Source organism: Anastrepha ludens, chromosome 6 (assembly GCF_028408465.1).
Source record: "Anastrepha ludens isolate Willacy chromosome 6, idAnaLude1.1, whole genome shotgun sequence".
Lineage (NCBI taxonomy): Eukaryota > Metazoa > Arthropoda > Insecta > Diptera > Tephritidae > Anastrepha > Anastrepha ludens.
The window spans coordinates 22,206,135-22,222,892 of NC_071502.1; the positions used below are offsets into that span (position 1 = coordinate 22,206,135).

Sequence of the window (16,758 nt, forward strand, 5' to 3'; positions counted from 1 at the left end):
TATGAATGCAGGTGTACTTTTATACGCAAAGATTAGCATTAGAAATATCCGGTAAGGTGTAGTTAAGCTCAAATAGTCAAATGCTCAAATAAAAAATTAAAAATTTCTTTAATTCCTTATCTTTATTTAGATTTCCCTATATATTTTACAGATTTACTGACAATCAAAATTTTTCTGCTATTTCACCCACTGTAGAAACTTTATTGTTTTGCTATTTTCAGACTGATCTGCACTTTTTCAATTATCTTCAAACACCAAAAAAATTGACAAACATCGCTGCCAAGGCGAAGGCGAACGCAGCTATGGCAATATTTTTAAAAATAGTCCCAGAAGCAAGTGACAACCGTGACAACAGCGCGCACAACAACAACGATAATACACAAATAAAGATATAAGCGAAAAAAATAAGAAAAAGCCGGCAACAACAATGTTAGGCAATAAGTGAATAATGATGAAAGCAAGAGAACTTGAAAAGCGTTGAGGACAAAACGTAACAAAAAAGAAAAGCAAAAAACAACGCGAAAAACAAAAACAAAATCAAAGACAGGCAAACGTCGACATTAATAAGAAGAAAATAATAAAGCATAATATGATGATTAAATGTGTGAACTGTAGAGAAAAATAGCGCAGGAGCCACGGCGGCAGGGGAATTTTATCTAAAAATAGCAAAGGCGCACGTTGTGATAGTCGCGATGGCGCGATGCGGTTGTGACATCAGCGACAACAGAAACAAAAACAAAATTCACAACAACAACAAACAGTAAAAGGAAAAACACTAACAGCAATCAGTTTAAGGCAATTATGTGACGTCACTGTGACGAGACAGCACCACGTCACGAAAGCAAAATAAAAGCAAGAGGGAGTGAATGTAACTCATACGCCCGGGTACCAAACGCCTATGCATGCATGTATGTTTGTATGCATTTAGTACTGCTATGCACATCATAAGCATGCGGGGGTAAAACTTGCGCGACATTATGAAAAAGTGAGTGCAATAATATTAACAAACAAAAAAAAAAACAAACAAAAAAATGGAATGAGAGAAACAAAAAGGAAGCATAGCAAATCTAATTCGGCAGCTGTTCTTCAGCGCAACAGAATCTCAAAGTGCAAAAGGTGCGCACAAGTGTGTTTGTGTGTGTGGTGCGGGAAATTGAGAAAATTGTCAACGAAAATTTTCAAAAAGTTTTGCAACTAGCTCAGTCTAAATTCGCTGTTGAGATCACTTAGAACGAACGAACGAGCTAACGCGCGTCCACGAATTGCGCAAATGAGCTGTGACGATAAGACAACAAAAATAATAACCCGTGTGTGGTAGTAGGGATAGCAACAGAGAAGACAATTGTGGATTGTATTGATATTTTTTTATACGTTTCCCAGAATTGAAATTTTTTCGCACGTATCTCAGTTTGGATATCGCACAAAAAAAAAAATTATTTAGTGTGTGCGATGGCGTTGAAAGAATTTTTCGTTGTATTTTTTTGTGAAGAAGAAATTTTAATTATCACTTTTTTCGCGTAGAAGAAAATGTGATTTAATATATTGGTTCTTCAGTAATTTGAGCAAAAAAAAAAAAAATAAATGCAGTTACATAAATGTGACAAAGATGAGCTGTTTGGGTAAACATACTTTGGTACAGAATTTTGGTGGAAAGTGGATAAATAAGCTACAAACATAGATTGATGAGCATCTATGCAATTACAAAGTGAGAAACGTGGGAAACAAGAAATATTATCCGTTGAGTTTGAAATATTTTTTTTAAGCAGAAGAAATTTATCTGCTGGAGAAGAAGAAGCATATTAACACTAACGCATCGCTATTGAGCTGGTCGATTCGACTAATAAATTTTTTTCAATAAAAAAAGTGTAACAGTGCCTGTACAGAGCATTTGGAAAATGTTAAAAAAAGAGAAAACAATTCTGTATTCGCAACGCTCTTAACTAATTTCGAAAAATTAAAATGCTTAATAATTTAAATTTCAAGAAAATTTCAACAATATTAAAATAGAAGTTAATCTTTTAACCAAACTGAAATAAAAAAAATCTTCAATTTACATCAAAACCAGTTTTAAGAAAATTTTGAATAAAATCCATTAATTAATTAAACTGAAATCAACGAATTATAAACTCAAAAAAAAAAAAAATTTAATAAATGAAAAACGTTTTAACTAAATTTAAGTCAAAAAAATTTCGGAACAAATTTCAAATGGAGCCAATTCATTAATTAAATTGAAATCAGCGAATTATAAACACACAAAAAAAAAATAAATAAAAAAAGTTTTAACTAAATTACAATCAAAAAAATTTCAGAACAAATTTAAAATATTTAGCCAATTATTTATTTGAACTAAAATAAGAAAAAAAAAATAAAATAAAAATTTAAATCAAAAACATCTTTAAGAAAGTTTTAAGTAAAAGCTATTAAATAAATAAACTAAAGTTAATAAATTGAAAAAATAAGTTACTAAAGTCAATTTTAAGAAAACATAATTTTAAGGGGACCCGCTAGCCTACAGCTCGAAAATTTCACCTATTTTCGCGATTTTTATTGCCATTAAAAATGAAAAAAAAGATACTTCAACTTTTCGTGTTTATTACTACATCTATTGCGCATACAAAAAAATGTATTTTTTGTTTTAAAAACAATATTTATTATTATAAAAATGTCGTTGAAGATGACCCTCTTGAAAAATCGGACCCGGACGGCGTAGGTGATTTCGAGACTTCTACTCATCTGAAACACAAAATTCAAGTAGATTCATAGTCAGAAAGTGTGCAGTTATGGTCGGAACTAGAATAAATCGAGAGAATTAAAAATTGAAAAAAGCGAATAAAATAGAGTAGTTTTTCACTAGTTTTTTAGTGTAAAAAATAGGAAATTATAATTATAAAGGGTGGTTAAGTTTCAAGGGCCGGTTTTGATTTTGAATAAAATACAATGTTTTTAAGAAATTATTATCATTTCTCTTTATTATGATAATATTAGTATAACTCAATTATGCACAGAATAAAATATTGGCCAAATGGCCACCGCGGCCTCGGCGGCACACCTCCATCCGATGGTCCAAATTTTCGATGACGCTGAGGCATACATAATTGAGGTTCTATGCCGTTAATGTGCTGAACCATCTCATCCTTAAGCTCTTGAATTGTTGCTGCTTTATCGACGCACACCTTTTCTTTCAAATAACCCCAAAGAAAGAAGTCCAACGGTGTCAAATCACATGATCTTGGCGGCCAATTGGCATCGCTGCGACGTGCGATTATTCGGCCATCAAATTTTTCGCGCAAAAGAGCCATTGTTTCGTTAGCTGTGTGACAAGTGGCACCGTCCTGTTGAAACCACATATCGTCCACATCCATATCTTCCAATTCGGGCCATAAAAAGTTCGTTATCATCTCACGATAGCGAACACTATTCACAGTAACTGCCTAACCGGCCTCATTTTGGAAAAAATACGGCCCTATGATGCCGCCGGCCCATAAACCGCACCAAACAGTCACTCTTTGTGGGTGCATTGGTTTTTCGGCAATCAGGCAATCATTCTTGGATTATCATTCGCCCAAATGCGGCAATTCTGCTTATTGACGAATCCACTGTGGTGAAAATGTGCCTCATCACTGAAGATGAAGTGCGCGATATGTATTTTGATTTGAACGCCCGTTTTCATAATAAGTCTGAATAACTTTCTCGTGTTGCTCAATTGTGTATTTTTCAATGGTTCAAATTGAATTAGTCTGAAATTGATAAGTGTTGAATGAAATGCAGAAAAACACTTGACATTTAGATGTGGTTTACATTCAACATTGGCCTTTAAAATTTAACCACCCTTTATAAATAAAAGTATGATTCTAGCCCCGACGGTAGCCATAGCGCTGTGATCAATATAATTTCAAGTGATTCGGTTGATTTTTTTTGTTTCATCTCTGCCGTGGCGAAAAATGTCGTTTCCAGATGAGTTTAAAGTTTGAGGAACAGGAGTACGCGGACCACTCTCTACCTAAGTTAATGGCTGTAGAAATTATAATATTGGGAATTTCGGCATGAAAATCTCACAGTAGATTCATAAGATACTATATATATATATATATTATATAATTGGCGCGTACACTCTTATTCTGTGCTTGGCCGAACTCCTCCTCCTATTTGTGGTGTGCGTCTTGGAAGTTGTTCCACAAATAGAGGGACCTACAATTTTAAGCCGACTCCGAACGGCAGATATTTGAATGAGGAGCTTTTTCATGGCAGAAATACACTCGGAGGTTTGACATTGCCTGTCGAGGGGCAACCGCTATTAGAAAAATGTTTTTCTTTTTCTTTTAATTTTGGTGTTTCACCGAGAATCGAACCTACGTTCTCTCTGAATTCCGAATGGTAGTCACGCACCAACCCATTCGGCTACGGCGGCCGCCAAGGTTTACAAGTTATGAAAAACCTGCCTATTCGGTCTTCATGTTCGGTTACCAGCATCGGCACGGGAAGACGTACAAAGGGGATTGACTACAAGAGTTGGGAGGTGCCATTACTTGCGATCCACCATTAAATTGCGCATCGCAGCCCTTTGAGATGCGCGCCATAGAAGTCGCTACATTAAATATTTTTATTGCTTTGGTACCTCTGCTGTAGTCAAGTGGTGTAAAATGAGAGGATGCATTTGTAATTATCTGTCAGAATCTGGTGTAGATGACTCAATTACCGCTTAGCGATAACGTGAGCGGAAGTTCTGTTGTCTCAGCTTATCTTGCAGACGTAAACACAGTAAGCAAAAAAATGTGCGTAAGCGCATTGACGACTTAACGGAAATATAAAAAAGGATCTGAAGATGAGAATAGTAGGGCGGGTATTTTTGGTTTTTTTTTGCGCTTAATACAGTTAATTGTTCAATTGGTAAGAAGAAAAAATATTGTTTTTTAAGGCTTAAATTGAAAGTATAAGTAAAGTGTGAGAGTAAGTGAGTAAGCGATAGTAAATTCTAAATTATAGTTCAGAATTTCAAATAAAAGTTGAAATTAATTTTATGCCGTAAAATAAAAAGCACCGGCAAGTAAAATAAAAATATTTTAATATTCGAAATATAATCTGCAACTGCGCATCACCTGAACACTTCTCCTTCATCTGTTTCCTAAGTCGCCTACAAAAGCCACATCACCGCCCATGAAAGTTGTTAACATCGAAATTTATGAACTTCTTTTGTCACTTGCAAACAACCTGCGAAAACAACAAATTGCCATCGGTGCTAGTAACAGCGACTAACCTAACAATAAGCGCTTGAGCGACCACCGAAGCAATGAATTTCCTTGGCCACACCAATGACCTCCGTTCACGCGCCACAACGCAACCATTAATGAGCTGTTGAAGTGCTAAAGAAATTTTGATGTTGTTCATTTACAGGAAAGGTGAAATTGCTGAAAATTTATTTTTGCAAAAATAAGATTTTTCTACAGCGCAAGCATGGCAAATAGCATAAAGTGTAATTTTAGAAAAGTGTGAAAAAAATGAAATGAAAATTTAAAATACCAAAACACAAAAAAAAAAAAATAAAAAAATACTTTGCATTAAAAAATTAGGTGGCGCGAAATATCTAATTTTCAACGCCACTATTAAATTTCGAGTTTGTGTATGTTTTGGAAATAAATCAGTGCAAAGCGCAGATCCTCAGTTGTACGCGATAAGTGTTAGTGAGCAAACAACAACAACGGCGGCAACAGTAATCGAAAGGTAGCGTGCTGGGATTTCTTCTTTCATATTTTGTTTTAGAGGCGTGAGTGTGTGTGTGTGTTTGTGGAGCAGCGGCAGCGGCGCTAAGCAGTGGATTTAGATGTAAAGCACTCAAAGTGAAGTGAAGGCGAAAGTGTTAAGAAAAAATGCAATAAATCAATAACAAAAATAACGAAAATAAGCGAAATAAAAAAGTAACGCAAATAGTGATTTGACAAAAGAAAATAAGAAATTAAGTCCGTATTATTAAGTGCACCGCAAAATGAAATAGAAAAAAATTCAATATTCAACAAAAAAATATTTCTATGGATATAATCAAGCGTTTTTTCCGTTGCTCCTCTACTTCTTCACTTCACACTGCTGAAATTCATTTCGTACGTTTGCTTGTCGCCTAAATGTGTCGCTCAGCTGTCTGCTCCACAACAACAACAACAATAATAAAAATAATTACAAATACAATCATCCACCAATGCGACATTGACGTCAGCTACGTGAAAGTCGTGCAGTTTTAAGTACTCACCAACGTACATACTTTGGATTAAATGGTGAGTGAAAAGTTTGTTTGTGTAAAGAGGAGGAAGAAGAAGAAGAAGAAGAGAATAAGAGGAAGAGAAATCAATGCGTGAAAATATATGAGAGACCCTACAACTCTAGTAAACTATTGAAAAATAAAAATTAAGAATAATAGATGACTAAATTTCTTTGGGGCTTACAAAGGGTGTCCCATTCTGAATTTTCAGAAAAATCATACCGAGAAATAAAAATATAGCACAAAAAAATGTGTGATTTTTTTCGGGGTGTGTATAGGGTGTCACATTTTGACTGGTTGTTTTAGAAATTTGAAATAAAAACCTTGAAAAATAAAAATATTAAATGAGTAAACTTTTCTGGCATATGTATAGGGTGTCCCAGTAAGATCCCTTGCTTGGAAATTTGAAAAAAATTTTAAAAATAAATTTCAATTTTGAGAAAAATAATATTGATAAATAAAAATATGGCAATAAAAAATTGAGTACTGTTTTTCCTGGGGTAGGTATAGTGTTACATTTTGGCTGATTATTTTAGAACTTTGACATAAGAACCTTGAAAAATAAGAATATTAATTGAATAAACTTTTCTGGCATATGTACAGGGTGTCCCAGAAAGACCCCTTGTTTGAAAATGAAAAAAAAAATGAAAAAAAAAGTTTTAATTTTGATCAAAATTATATCGAGAAATAAAAATATGTATAGCAATGAAAAATGTATAATGTTTTTTTTCGGGGTATGTATAGGGTGTCCCATTTTGGCTGGTTGTTTTAGAAGTTTGACATAAAAACCTTGAAAAACAAAGATATTAAATGAGTAAACTTTTCTGGCATATGTACAGGGTGTCCCAGCAAGACCCCTTGCTTGGAAATTAAAAAAAAAATTAAAAGAGTAATATATTAATTTTGATAAAAATTATATCGAGAAATAAAAAAATAGCAATAAAAAATGTATAATGTGTTTTTTCGGAGTATGTATAGGGTGCCCCATTTTGGCTGGTTGTTTTCGAAGTTTGACTTAAAAACCTTGAAAACTAAAGGTGTTAAATGAGTACACCTTTCTGGCATATGTAGAGGGTGCTCCAGCAAGACCCCTTGTTTGGAAATTGGAAAAAAACTATTTTTAATTTTCATAAAAATCATATCGAGAAATAAAAATATAGCAATAACCAATGAATACTGTTTTGGTTTATGTATAGGGTGTCCCATTTTGTCTGGTTATTTTAGGAATTTGACATAAATGAAGCCGTTGGATCTTTATTCGCTGCGCTATGTCCATGTAGCGGTAAACCTCATACAAAAGCCCAGAAATCTTCCACAGAATCTTTCTCTCTGACACTCCAAGTGATGTCTCATCGGATTTTGTCATCGTACAAACTCGTGGGGATTTTAATGTTGAAGGTTGCTCAGCAACATTTTGCGCTATATTCTCTACAAAACATCCAGTTTTTGGTCTGTCAGTTCTTTTTCTATGTTCAATAGAACCTCTCTCTTGCAATTTTACCACCAACATTTGAATTTGAAAGAATTTAAATCTCTTTAGTAAACAAGTGCCTATTTGACATAAACAAAAAAAACCAAAATTACTAATAAAAAACCTAAACACTTTGACATAAATAACAATAAAATAATACAAAACATAATACAAAAAACAAATAGTATCGACACGACTGGCACATTCGTGAATAATTATAATAAAAGGCATCGAAGTAGCTCACAATTCAGCTTGAAATATGCTTGTCACTAACGGAGTGCGATATCGAGTCGTATTAATAACTTTTTACAGACTAAAGCTGATAGTGCCACATGCCATACAACCAATAAAACAATACAACAATACTTTCATTCCTAGCTAAAATGTTGGAAAATATAACTTCACAACATATCGCAGCAATTTAATCAACAAGTTCAGCCAATTTAATTATTTTCTTCCTTTTTTATATGAAAATTCGAAGAAGGAATTCAAGCTTTGAAATATAATATTTTGCATGTAATAGCCGGAATGGAGCGCCTGTTTTGTCTTAATGCCACTGAAAATTTCAGCAAGACAATTACCTTATATAAAGATAACAGTAAACGTGCACATGTGGGATATCTCTGCAAACAGCATTAACAGATTTCCTGCGCCAAACGGCTTAGCAATCGCAACGAGAATAAAACGAAAAGCGATTTTTTTTAAATAAAAGCTTAAATTCTACTAAAGCAGAGAAAGCAACTAGTGGAAGCTACTCTAAACAGCAGCGTTTTTCCTCAAATCCCTCTTTTTGGCTGAGATGAGTAATCCGGGTATCATCTAGATAGTCAGCTCGGCTTATGCAATATACGCATCAAATTTATATACATATTTTTTTTTAAGTTTTTTAAAATATTGTAGCAGCTCACTGCTGTGTACTATTTAGAATAACAAAAAGTAATAATAATAAAAATAAAACTGTATTGGTGCCTCACAAATGTGAATACCATATAGTTTTAGGCCACCTCGAGCCACAACTCCCTTTTTACACGGATTTGCAATAATATGGTTCGCAAATTTCGTCATACAAGATTAGGGTCATAGCAGTGTGAACTGTCATAGACCATTTAAATTGCCGCTGTTTTATTATTATTATTTTTTTTTTTAATTTAGTATTTAATGTATGTGTATTAGTATTTAATTTAGTAATAAATGCAAAGAGCACATGCCCTTAGAGAGTTCCGAAGCTGAAAGTCGGGTTTCGACAAGCTATTTTTTAAATTGAATCGTCATTAAACCAAATTATATACGCGCAAGGGCCCAAAAGCATGAGGTAGCCATACATCGAATACATACATACATACATCTAAATTTCTTTTTTTTTACAATGATATTTTTTTGACATAAGAAATACGTTTTTGGTTTTAAATAAACATTCTTACAAAGGTAATTAAAAGTGACGCCGAGAATTCAGTAGCAAATAATTCCTAGATTGTAACTTTTTTTGCGTCATCTTTAATAATTGTCACGATGTAAAATTTTACACCAGTGGACAACATGTTAAAATTATTTCAAGTTATTATGAAATTGGTCGATCTTTAAGAACAACAAATCGCAAAATTTGCTGACAATCAAAGGTTGGTGAAAAAAATTAAAAAAAAAAACTGGTTCTGTCTAGTATAAAAAGGGACTGGCAGTCTAAAAACTAGACATCTTGTTTAGAATATATCGGCTGTAGCGCAATATCTCGACGTTCTCAACTATAAGGCATTCATGAATCGACTGTTTGGCCGATTTATAGAGGAGCTTGGACGATGGTAATAACCGATAAGGCGTGTATGTATCTTGGAGTATTTGAGAGACAGATTCCGTGGAAGATTTTTGGGACTTTGCACTTTGGCAACGGCGAGTATCGCAAGCGATGGAACAATGAACTGTACACGAGCTTTACGACGTTATAGACATAGCGCAGAGAATAAAGTTCCAGCGGCTTCGTGGTGTGTCCACTGGAGCCGGTTAGCACGAAAAAGAAACGGCTGACCAAAATCGCGTAAGCAATTGTCGCGCCAATCAAGAAGAGGAAGTGCTCATGGTTGATATTTGAATGCTGGAATTTTTTTTTTTTTTTTTTTTTTTTTAATAAAAAAAGTCAAACCTAAAAGAATCTAAATTTGTGCTTGTTTCATTTTTTAAAAGAACTTTTAGTAAATAAATTAACTATTTTTGATTGTAAAATTTTTATTTTATCTTTTTACTTCAAAATTCAGAATATGCGGTCATAATGCAACGCCCTGTACATTTACCACAGCACTTTATTAATTTAATTTTGCCAAGTTTTTATATTTCAATATTTTTCAGGAAATTAAAAAATAAACAGTTTTAATGGGACATCCTACATGTGTCTCAGAGAAATCTAATAATTTATTATTAATATATATTTTTTTAATCACAAAATATGCAGCCTTGATTTCAGAAAAAAAGTCTTAATTGGGCACATTCTACATAACATATGCCAAAAAAAATACTTATTATTAATGTTATTGTATATTTTTTAGTGCTTTAGTGTTTTTAGTTAATAGAATTGCTCCTAATACAAGCCCCAAAGAAATTTTTGATATTTAATTTTACTTTTTTTTCCTCAACATTACTTTTCTCATATTTCAGAATAATATGTTTGTACCCTGTACTTGCATATGTCAGTGATCCTTCCCCGTTTTAGAATATTAATCTTTTATTTTGAATTTGACTGTGATCCGGGCATGTCACGTTATGGGTAGGTTAGGATTGAGATTTAGAGTTTATTTAATTTTTTCTTTTTTGAAAGTTGTGGTTTTGCCTCTCGCGGATGGTTGAGTGGTTGAGTCCAGGCTGTATGTAAGTCCACAGATAGGCACTTTTTCAAAATGGTACATATTTTGCTTAGGATTATCAACCATAATAATTATTGAAACAAATCTTACAAATTAATAAAAATGATGACCCTGAAGGTGCCTATAATGTCAGATATGCTTCTTGTGCCCTATATTGGCAAATTGAGATTCTCTGTGTGTGCACGCCTCGAAAATTATCAATAATTCGCTTTCGTAAAAGGCATCGTCGTGATTGTGTAGATTTTTGCTGGCTGTGTTTATTATGACGCTGAAAGACACTTATGTTGAAATTGAGTAATGAGGAAGAAAAAAGGAGAAATGCTAACCATGACAGGTTTGGGAGAAAAAATAAAGACTCGAGTGAAGTTTTTCTAATGAATATAATGTGAATCTGAGAAGTTCCAAAAAGTGGCATAAATTCCTTACAGTGAGTAGTGAAAAGAAAAAAATTACCCCAAAGTCAGTTCAAAAATGTGCTTAGTAGAGGTTCATGGCTTTTGAGTAGATCGTAACGTACAAACGATTGTAAGAATTTTACGTTTCGCTGTGTTGTTTATACACTCACTTCATGTGAGAATAGGAATTAGTCCAAGGTTAGAATCATTTGAATCCTAAAAATCGGCATACTTTTGAGCCAAAGAGTGGCTGGAATGTGATTGAATAATGAAATGACTGGCGCGCTTTGGTAAATATGCCAAATCGCTCAAGTGGCTAACGCGCGAGTCAAGGAAAACAAAAAAAGGGGATAATTCAGTCCAATTTTGAATTTAATTTCAGTACATTTTTCCCAAGTTTTAGGAGCTTTTGGCGTATAGTGCATTATTATAAAAATATATACATTGATATTAAGTCAAACTGATGTTATTTTTCAGTTTAGAATTCGTTAGACTTCATCCAACATTTTTTCTATTAGGTGCGCAACGAAGTTCTCGCTGTTTTTTTTTTGATGAAAATACAACTTTAATCTGAAGAAATGGTTACAAGTGAATCATTGAAAGTATTGCAGATCACTGGCTACTACTTTTTCCCATCTTTCTGGTAGATCTCGTATACCGTCGCGGTAAAACTGTTCATCTTTTGAGGCTATCCACGAATCAAGCAATTTTTTGATGTCTTCATATGAACGGAACTGCTGGTCAACTAGACCATGTGTCAACTAGACCATGATAATCGAACGGCGCAATATCTGGAGAATATGGCGGGTGGGGTAGGGTTTCCCATGTCAATGTTTCCAGGTATGTTTTAACGGGTTTGGCAACGTGAGGCCGAGCGTTGTCATGCTATAGAATCACTTTTTCATGCCTCTCCGCGTACTGTGGCCGCTTCTCGCGCAGTGTTCGGCTCAATCGCAATAATTGAAGGCGATACCGATTCCTAGTAATAGGTTCGCTTGGTTTTAACAGTTCATAATAAATAACACCAAGTTGGTCCCACCAAATACATAGCATAACATTCGTAGCGTGAATATTCGGCCGAGGCGACGACGTAGAAGCATGACCGGGCAGCCCCCATCACTTTCTTCGGACTGCTGTAATGAATCCAATTTTTATCACCCGGAAGGAAAACTCTTCCTTTCTGCCGCTGGAGCAGTTGTTCATAGGCGAAACGTCGAAAAAACGACGTTCAACATCCCTTGGTTTTAACTTATAAGGAACCCAAGTCCCCTGTTTCTGAACCATTCCCAAAGCATGCAATCGCTTGGAAATGGATTGGCGGGTAACTTCTAATGCTGAAGCAAGCTCTTCTTGCGTTTGACCCAGATCCTCATTGCCCATCCAGCAATGCCTCCAATTGGGCGTCTTCGCCTTCCTTCACGCGGACGGTCGTCAAAATTAAAATCACCGTCTTTGAAGCGATGGAACGTTGATCTCGACACGTTGTTTCACTTAAAGCAGCATCTCCATAAACTTCTTGTAGCTCTCGATGCGCTTCAGCCGCCGTTTTTTTCGAATGAAAGAGCAGAATCAACAATTCCCGCAAGTGACGATTATTCGGCACAAAAGTATATGAGACCAAAACAAAATCACTAATGTGTCGAAACAGTTTGTTTATGATATGTCTAAGCTTGGTTTATGACGTTTAGGTTATGTTAGAATCGACTAGCACACACTGCTGGCGGCATCTATTGGCAAACAGCGATAACTTAGGTTCGCACCTAATAAGTTTTCGCTATTTATCAAATCGTACGATTTCTCGAGGCCCCAATATAGGTGTTTGCTTCGCCGTTTACAAGAAAGTATAGTTCGTTCAGCTAGACGTGTTTTTTTACCTCAGTTCATTCAACTGTTTTATTGAACGGAAATTTCGTGCAAATAAACCAGGCCACGCATTAAGCCAATTTGATACATAACAAGGCAGTTCTAAGTATATGAACAAGAGTAAAAGAGAGAAAACACATCTAAATTATTATTTGTATATTGATTAATATGTTGATTAATATGCTTAACAAATAAGTCAGAGTCTTTTTACATCATTTCGTAAGGAATGCCCTAATGCACTTCTAGTTTAACATGCTTTAAAATGCATTCATAAAGACTTACCGCGCAAAATGTATGCCGGACATATGTACATATATATATATATATATATATATGTATATTTCTGAAAATACGTTTCTATGCATGTGCGCCTACTCATTCAACAGCTACATACCCATTTGCACTATTACATTTTAATGGTCATTTCATTCTCCAAAAATAGCAGCCCGGGCGTATGAGTAATCTTTGTTAGTAATATTTTTGATCGCTTTGGATTTGGTGGCGTAGTCGAGTTCATATTGATAGCTGGTTGATGGGGATATGTGGCAATAAAAATAATTTCGAAATGCATTTGCAGTTTTAGGATGGTGTGAAAGTGAGTTTATAGGCCAATTACTATAGGATTTAGTGTGCGTTTGTGTGGAAAGTGTTTTTACAAACAAATTTGAATGTTAAGCGAAATATTTATATGCGAATATTTAAATATTTGCAATTTTAATCAAATTATCGGCAGATTTTTATCTTAAGTGAGCATTTATATATGTATGTATGCAATTTAAATGTATTTTTTGTTCATTTATTCGAAAATTTGCATTTTTAAGATTTTTTTTTTTTATTCAATTTTAAGTTTACATATTCATTTACTTATTTATTTAGCGTTTGAATTTTAGCAGTGCATAGTAGCATTGTGCTCTATCTAAAGAAAAAAAAAATCCATTTTTTTATAGTGACCCTGAAAATGTTCCAAATTGAAGAAAAAATTTAAAATATAAAAATATAATTATATATTTTTGGTATTATTTTCCGAACTTTTGTGATAAGCAAATTCGATATTTAAGCAAATTTAAGTTCTATTTTGCTAATGTAATTCAATGGCGAATTTCAAGGCGTTGGCGACACGGTTAAATATGTATTAAAAAAATAATATATATCTGACTAAATTCTTTGGTGGGTGAGAGTGGAAATGATCTGAGGGGATATTTGGTTAACTGAGTCCAAACATATTTGAGTTGAAGACTAGAGCAGCTACATACTGGGAGTAGCTAAATTGGTCTAGTCAATTGCTGGGTACCATTTTCCTCCACACTCGATGAACGAAAATAAAAGAACCTAAACCAGAACTCCCAAAATCGGGTGAACAGATGAAGTTAAAAATAAAAAAAGACTGGGGTCATAAAAATGCTTTTGATGGCGCCATCCTTTTAATGAGTTATTTTCAAGAGTTGCTTGCCGCAGTCTGATGTCTATAGTTATTAGTTACATAGGCATTGGCTTATGTTGTATGTGGCGTTCATAGTCTTAACCCTCTAACTGCTTTACAAATTCCAAAAACTATTAGACAAATTTCATATCTTGTCATATTTATTAAGTTTTTCTGATGAGCTGTGGTCTGTGATTTGTTTTTGTGATAGTCAAAGTTCACAAATTCACTGGTGGATGCAATGGGGCGATAATTCTTTTAAAATTGGGTACTTCTAACCGAAAATTTACAATTCGGAGTTCCCAAAGTTGCTAAAAGTGAATCTAAATTCAGATTTAATAAATTCAAAATGTCAGGAAAAAATCTAAAAATTGATTGGACACCTTTTCTAGAACCTTCAGTTGGGTACCCGAGTGTGGCTTTTTCGAGGATATATTAAAAAGATTATATCCACGAAACGGTAGGAAATTATATTTTAGGAAGCTGTCTAGAAGCTCAAGTCGTTAGCTATAATAGAAATATGTTAAATGCGCGACCAAAGTCGATAAAGCCAGCCCAGTCGACTCGGGTGCCCATTGGATCATTAAACTTGGTCAAATTCATTACAAAGTGGTTTCGGGCTTGCTGGAAACGTCTTTTTGGAATTCCAAAATAATAAAGGGAGTCTAGAGATAAAACTTTTGCAATGTCTCCTGACTGCATCCCAATACTTCGATATTAGGCTCATTTGGGTTCTCGGTCACGGTGGTATAGAGGAAAACTACTGGGCTGTTGAGTTGGGCTAAGACAAAGCACCCTGGAGGTGGTTTCTCCACAAAATACGAGGATTGGGGTTCCCTTGAGAACCGGTGGTATACTGCTTGAAAGATGGGACTCGCGTCAATTCAGCCACCGCTGGGCTAGTGGACAAACGTAGGTTCGAATTTCCGTACTTGAAACAGCAAAATGGCAGGTAAATGATAGGAACAGTTGTTTCTAATAGCGGTCGCCTCTCGGCAGGAATGGCAAACCTCCGAGTGTAATTCTGCCATGAAAAAGTTCCTCATAAATAGACAAATACCAGATAAAGGGTGTAGCTGCCAGGTGTGTATATATCAGGATTCTCTTTAACCTTTGAGAATAATATAAACGTAGGTCAAAAGTATAGGACAGTGGGAAAGTGCGAGGGAAGCAAAAATATTAAGTATCCAATTTTTGATAAATAGATTTGATAAACAAATAAATAAATAAAAAAATTGTATTGATTAATGTAAGCTTCTGTGTTAATCGCTACGCGCTCCATTGCTTGTTCGTTTGTATGCTACAACTGTCTAGTTTCTTCTTCCTCTTCTTTTTCTTCTTCTTGATTGGTGCGTCGTTTCTTTCTCGTGCTATTCGGCGTCAGTTGGACATACCAAGTGAAGCCTCATCTTCCCAACGCAGAGGAGGCCTTTCTCTTCTTTTACTACTACCAGCTGATGCCGCATAAAATACTGTCAGAGCCGGATTGTTTGTTTCCATTCGAACGAGAAGATCCAGCCAACGAAGTTGCTGGATGAATGGTTCCGTGTGTAGAGGTCCACGCAAGTGGGAAAAGCACCTGACTGCCATTCACGTGGGAGTGGACAGGGCGATTTTCTCTGAGTAGCTCCCGAGCATCCGTTTGCGAGCGAGCTAATGGGAGTAGGTGAATCAAGCTAGGATATCTGTTTGTGCGCTATTTTTAGGACCCGCCACGTAAAAATCCTTCCCCAACGAAAAACAAAAGAAAGCCTGGGATGGGAACTGCTGCCTAGTTCACAATTGTCAAATATGACTGACGTGTCACGCCATTTGCAAAAATTGTAAAAATTTCGATAGAGTGATTAATTTGGCACCACCTTGTACATATACATATATTCCCAGAGCAGTTAAAGAGTTAAGAGTGGTAGGGTTCTTACACTTTTTTTCAGTTTCTTTTTTTCTTTCCAATTGAATCCCGATTTGGATTGCTGTAATGAACCCATTTTCCATCACCCATCTCGATGAAGAAAACCCTTCATTTTTTGCCGCTGGAGCAGTTGTTCACAGGCGAAAAGTCGAAAAAACGACGTTCAACATCGCTTGGTTTTAACTCATAAGGAACCCAAGCCCCCTGTTTCTGAATCAGTCTCAAAGCATGCAATCGCTTGAAAATGGATTGGCGGGTAACTTCTAATACTGAAGCAAGCTCTTTTTGCATTTGACACGGATCCTCATTGAGCAATGCCCCCAATTCAGCGTCTTCGAATGTTTTTGGCCTTCTTGCACGCGGGCGGTCGTCAACATTAAAATCACCGTCTTTGAAGCGACTGAACCAATCTCGGCACGTTGTTTCACTTAAAACAACATCTCCATAAACTTTTTGTAGCTCTCGATGCGCTTCAGCCGGCATTTTTTTGAATGAAAGAGGAAAATCAAAACTTCCCGCAAGTGACGATTATTCGGCACAAAATCAGACATTTCACAAAACCCAAAGTATATGATACCAAAACAAAATCACTAATGTGTCGAAG

General features: G+C 35.1%; 1 protein-coding gene across 11 annotated transcripts in view; it reads left to right on the top strand.

Moving 5' to 3' along the window:
- Positions 1 to 16,758, top strand: part of LOC128866713 (uncharacterized) — a 276,476-nt gene that overhangs the window by 73,458 nt on the left and 186,260 nt on the right. For 3 of the 11 annotated variants that reach the window (XM_054107629.1, XM_054107635.1, XM_054107638.1), the window contains exon 2: positions 5,392 to 6,263. The gene's annotated coding sequence lies outside the window, so the exon portion shown is untranslated. Of the gene's footprint in view, positions 1 to 221; positions 1,706 to 2,161; positions 2,711 to 5,391; positions 6,264 to 16,758 lie in introns of those variants that run through there. The other 8 variants (XM_054107628.1, XM_054107630.1, XM_054107631.1 and 5 more) reach the window with 8 other exon arrangements.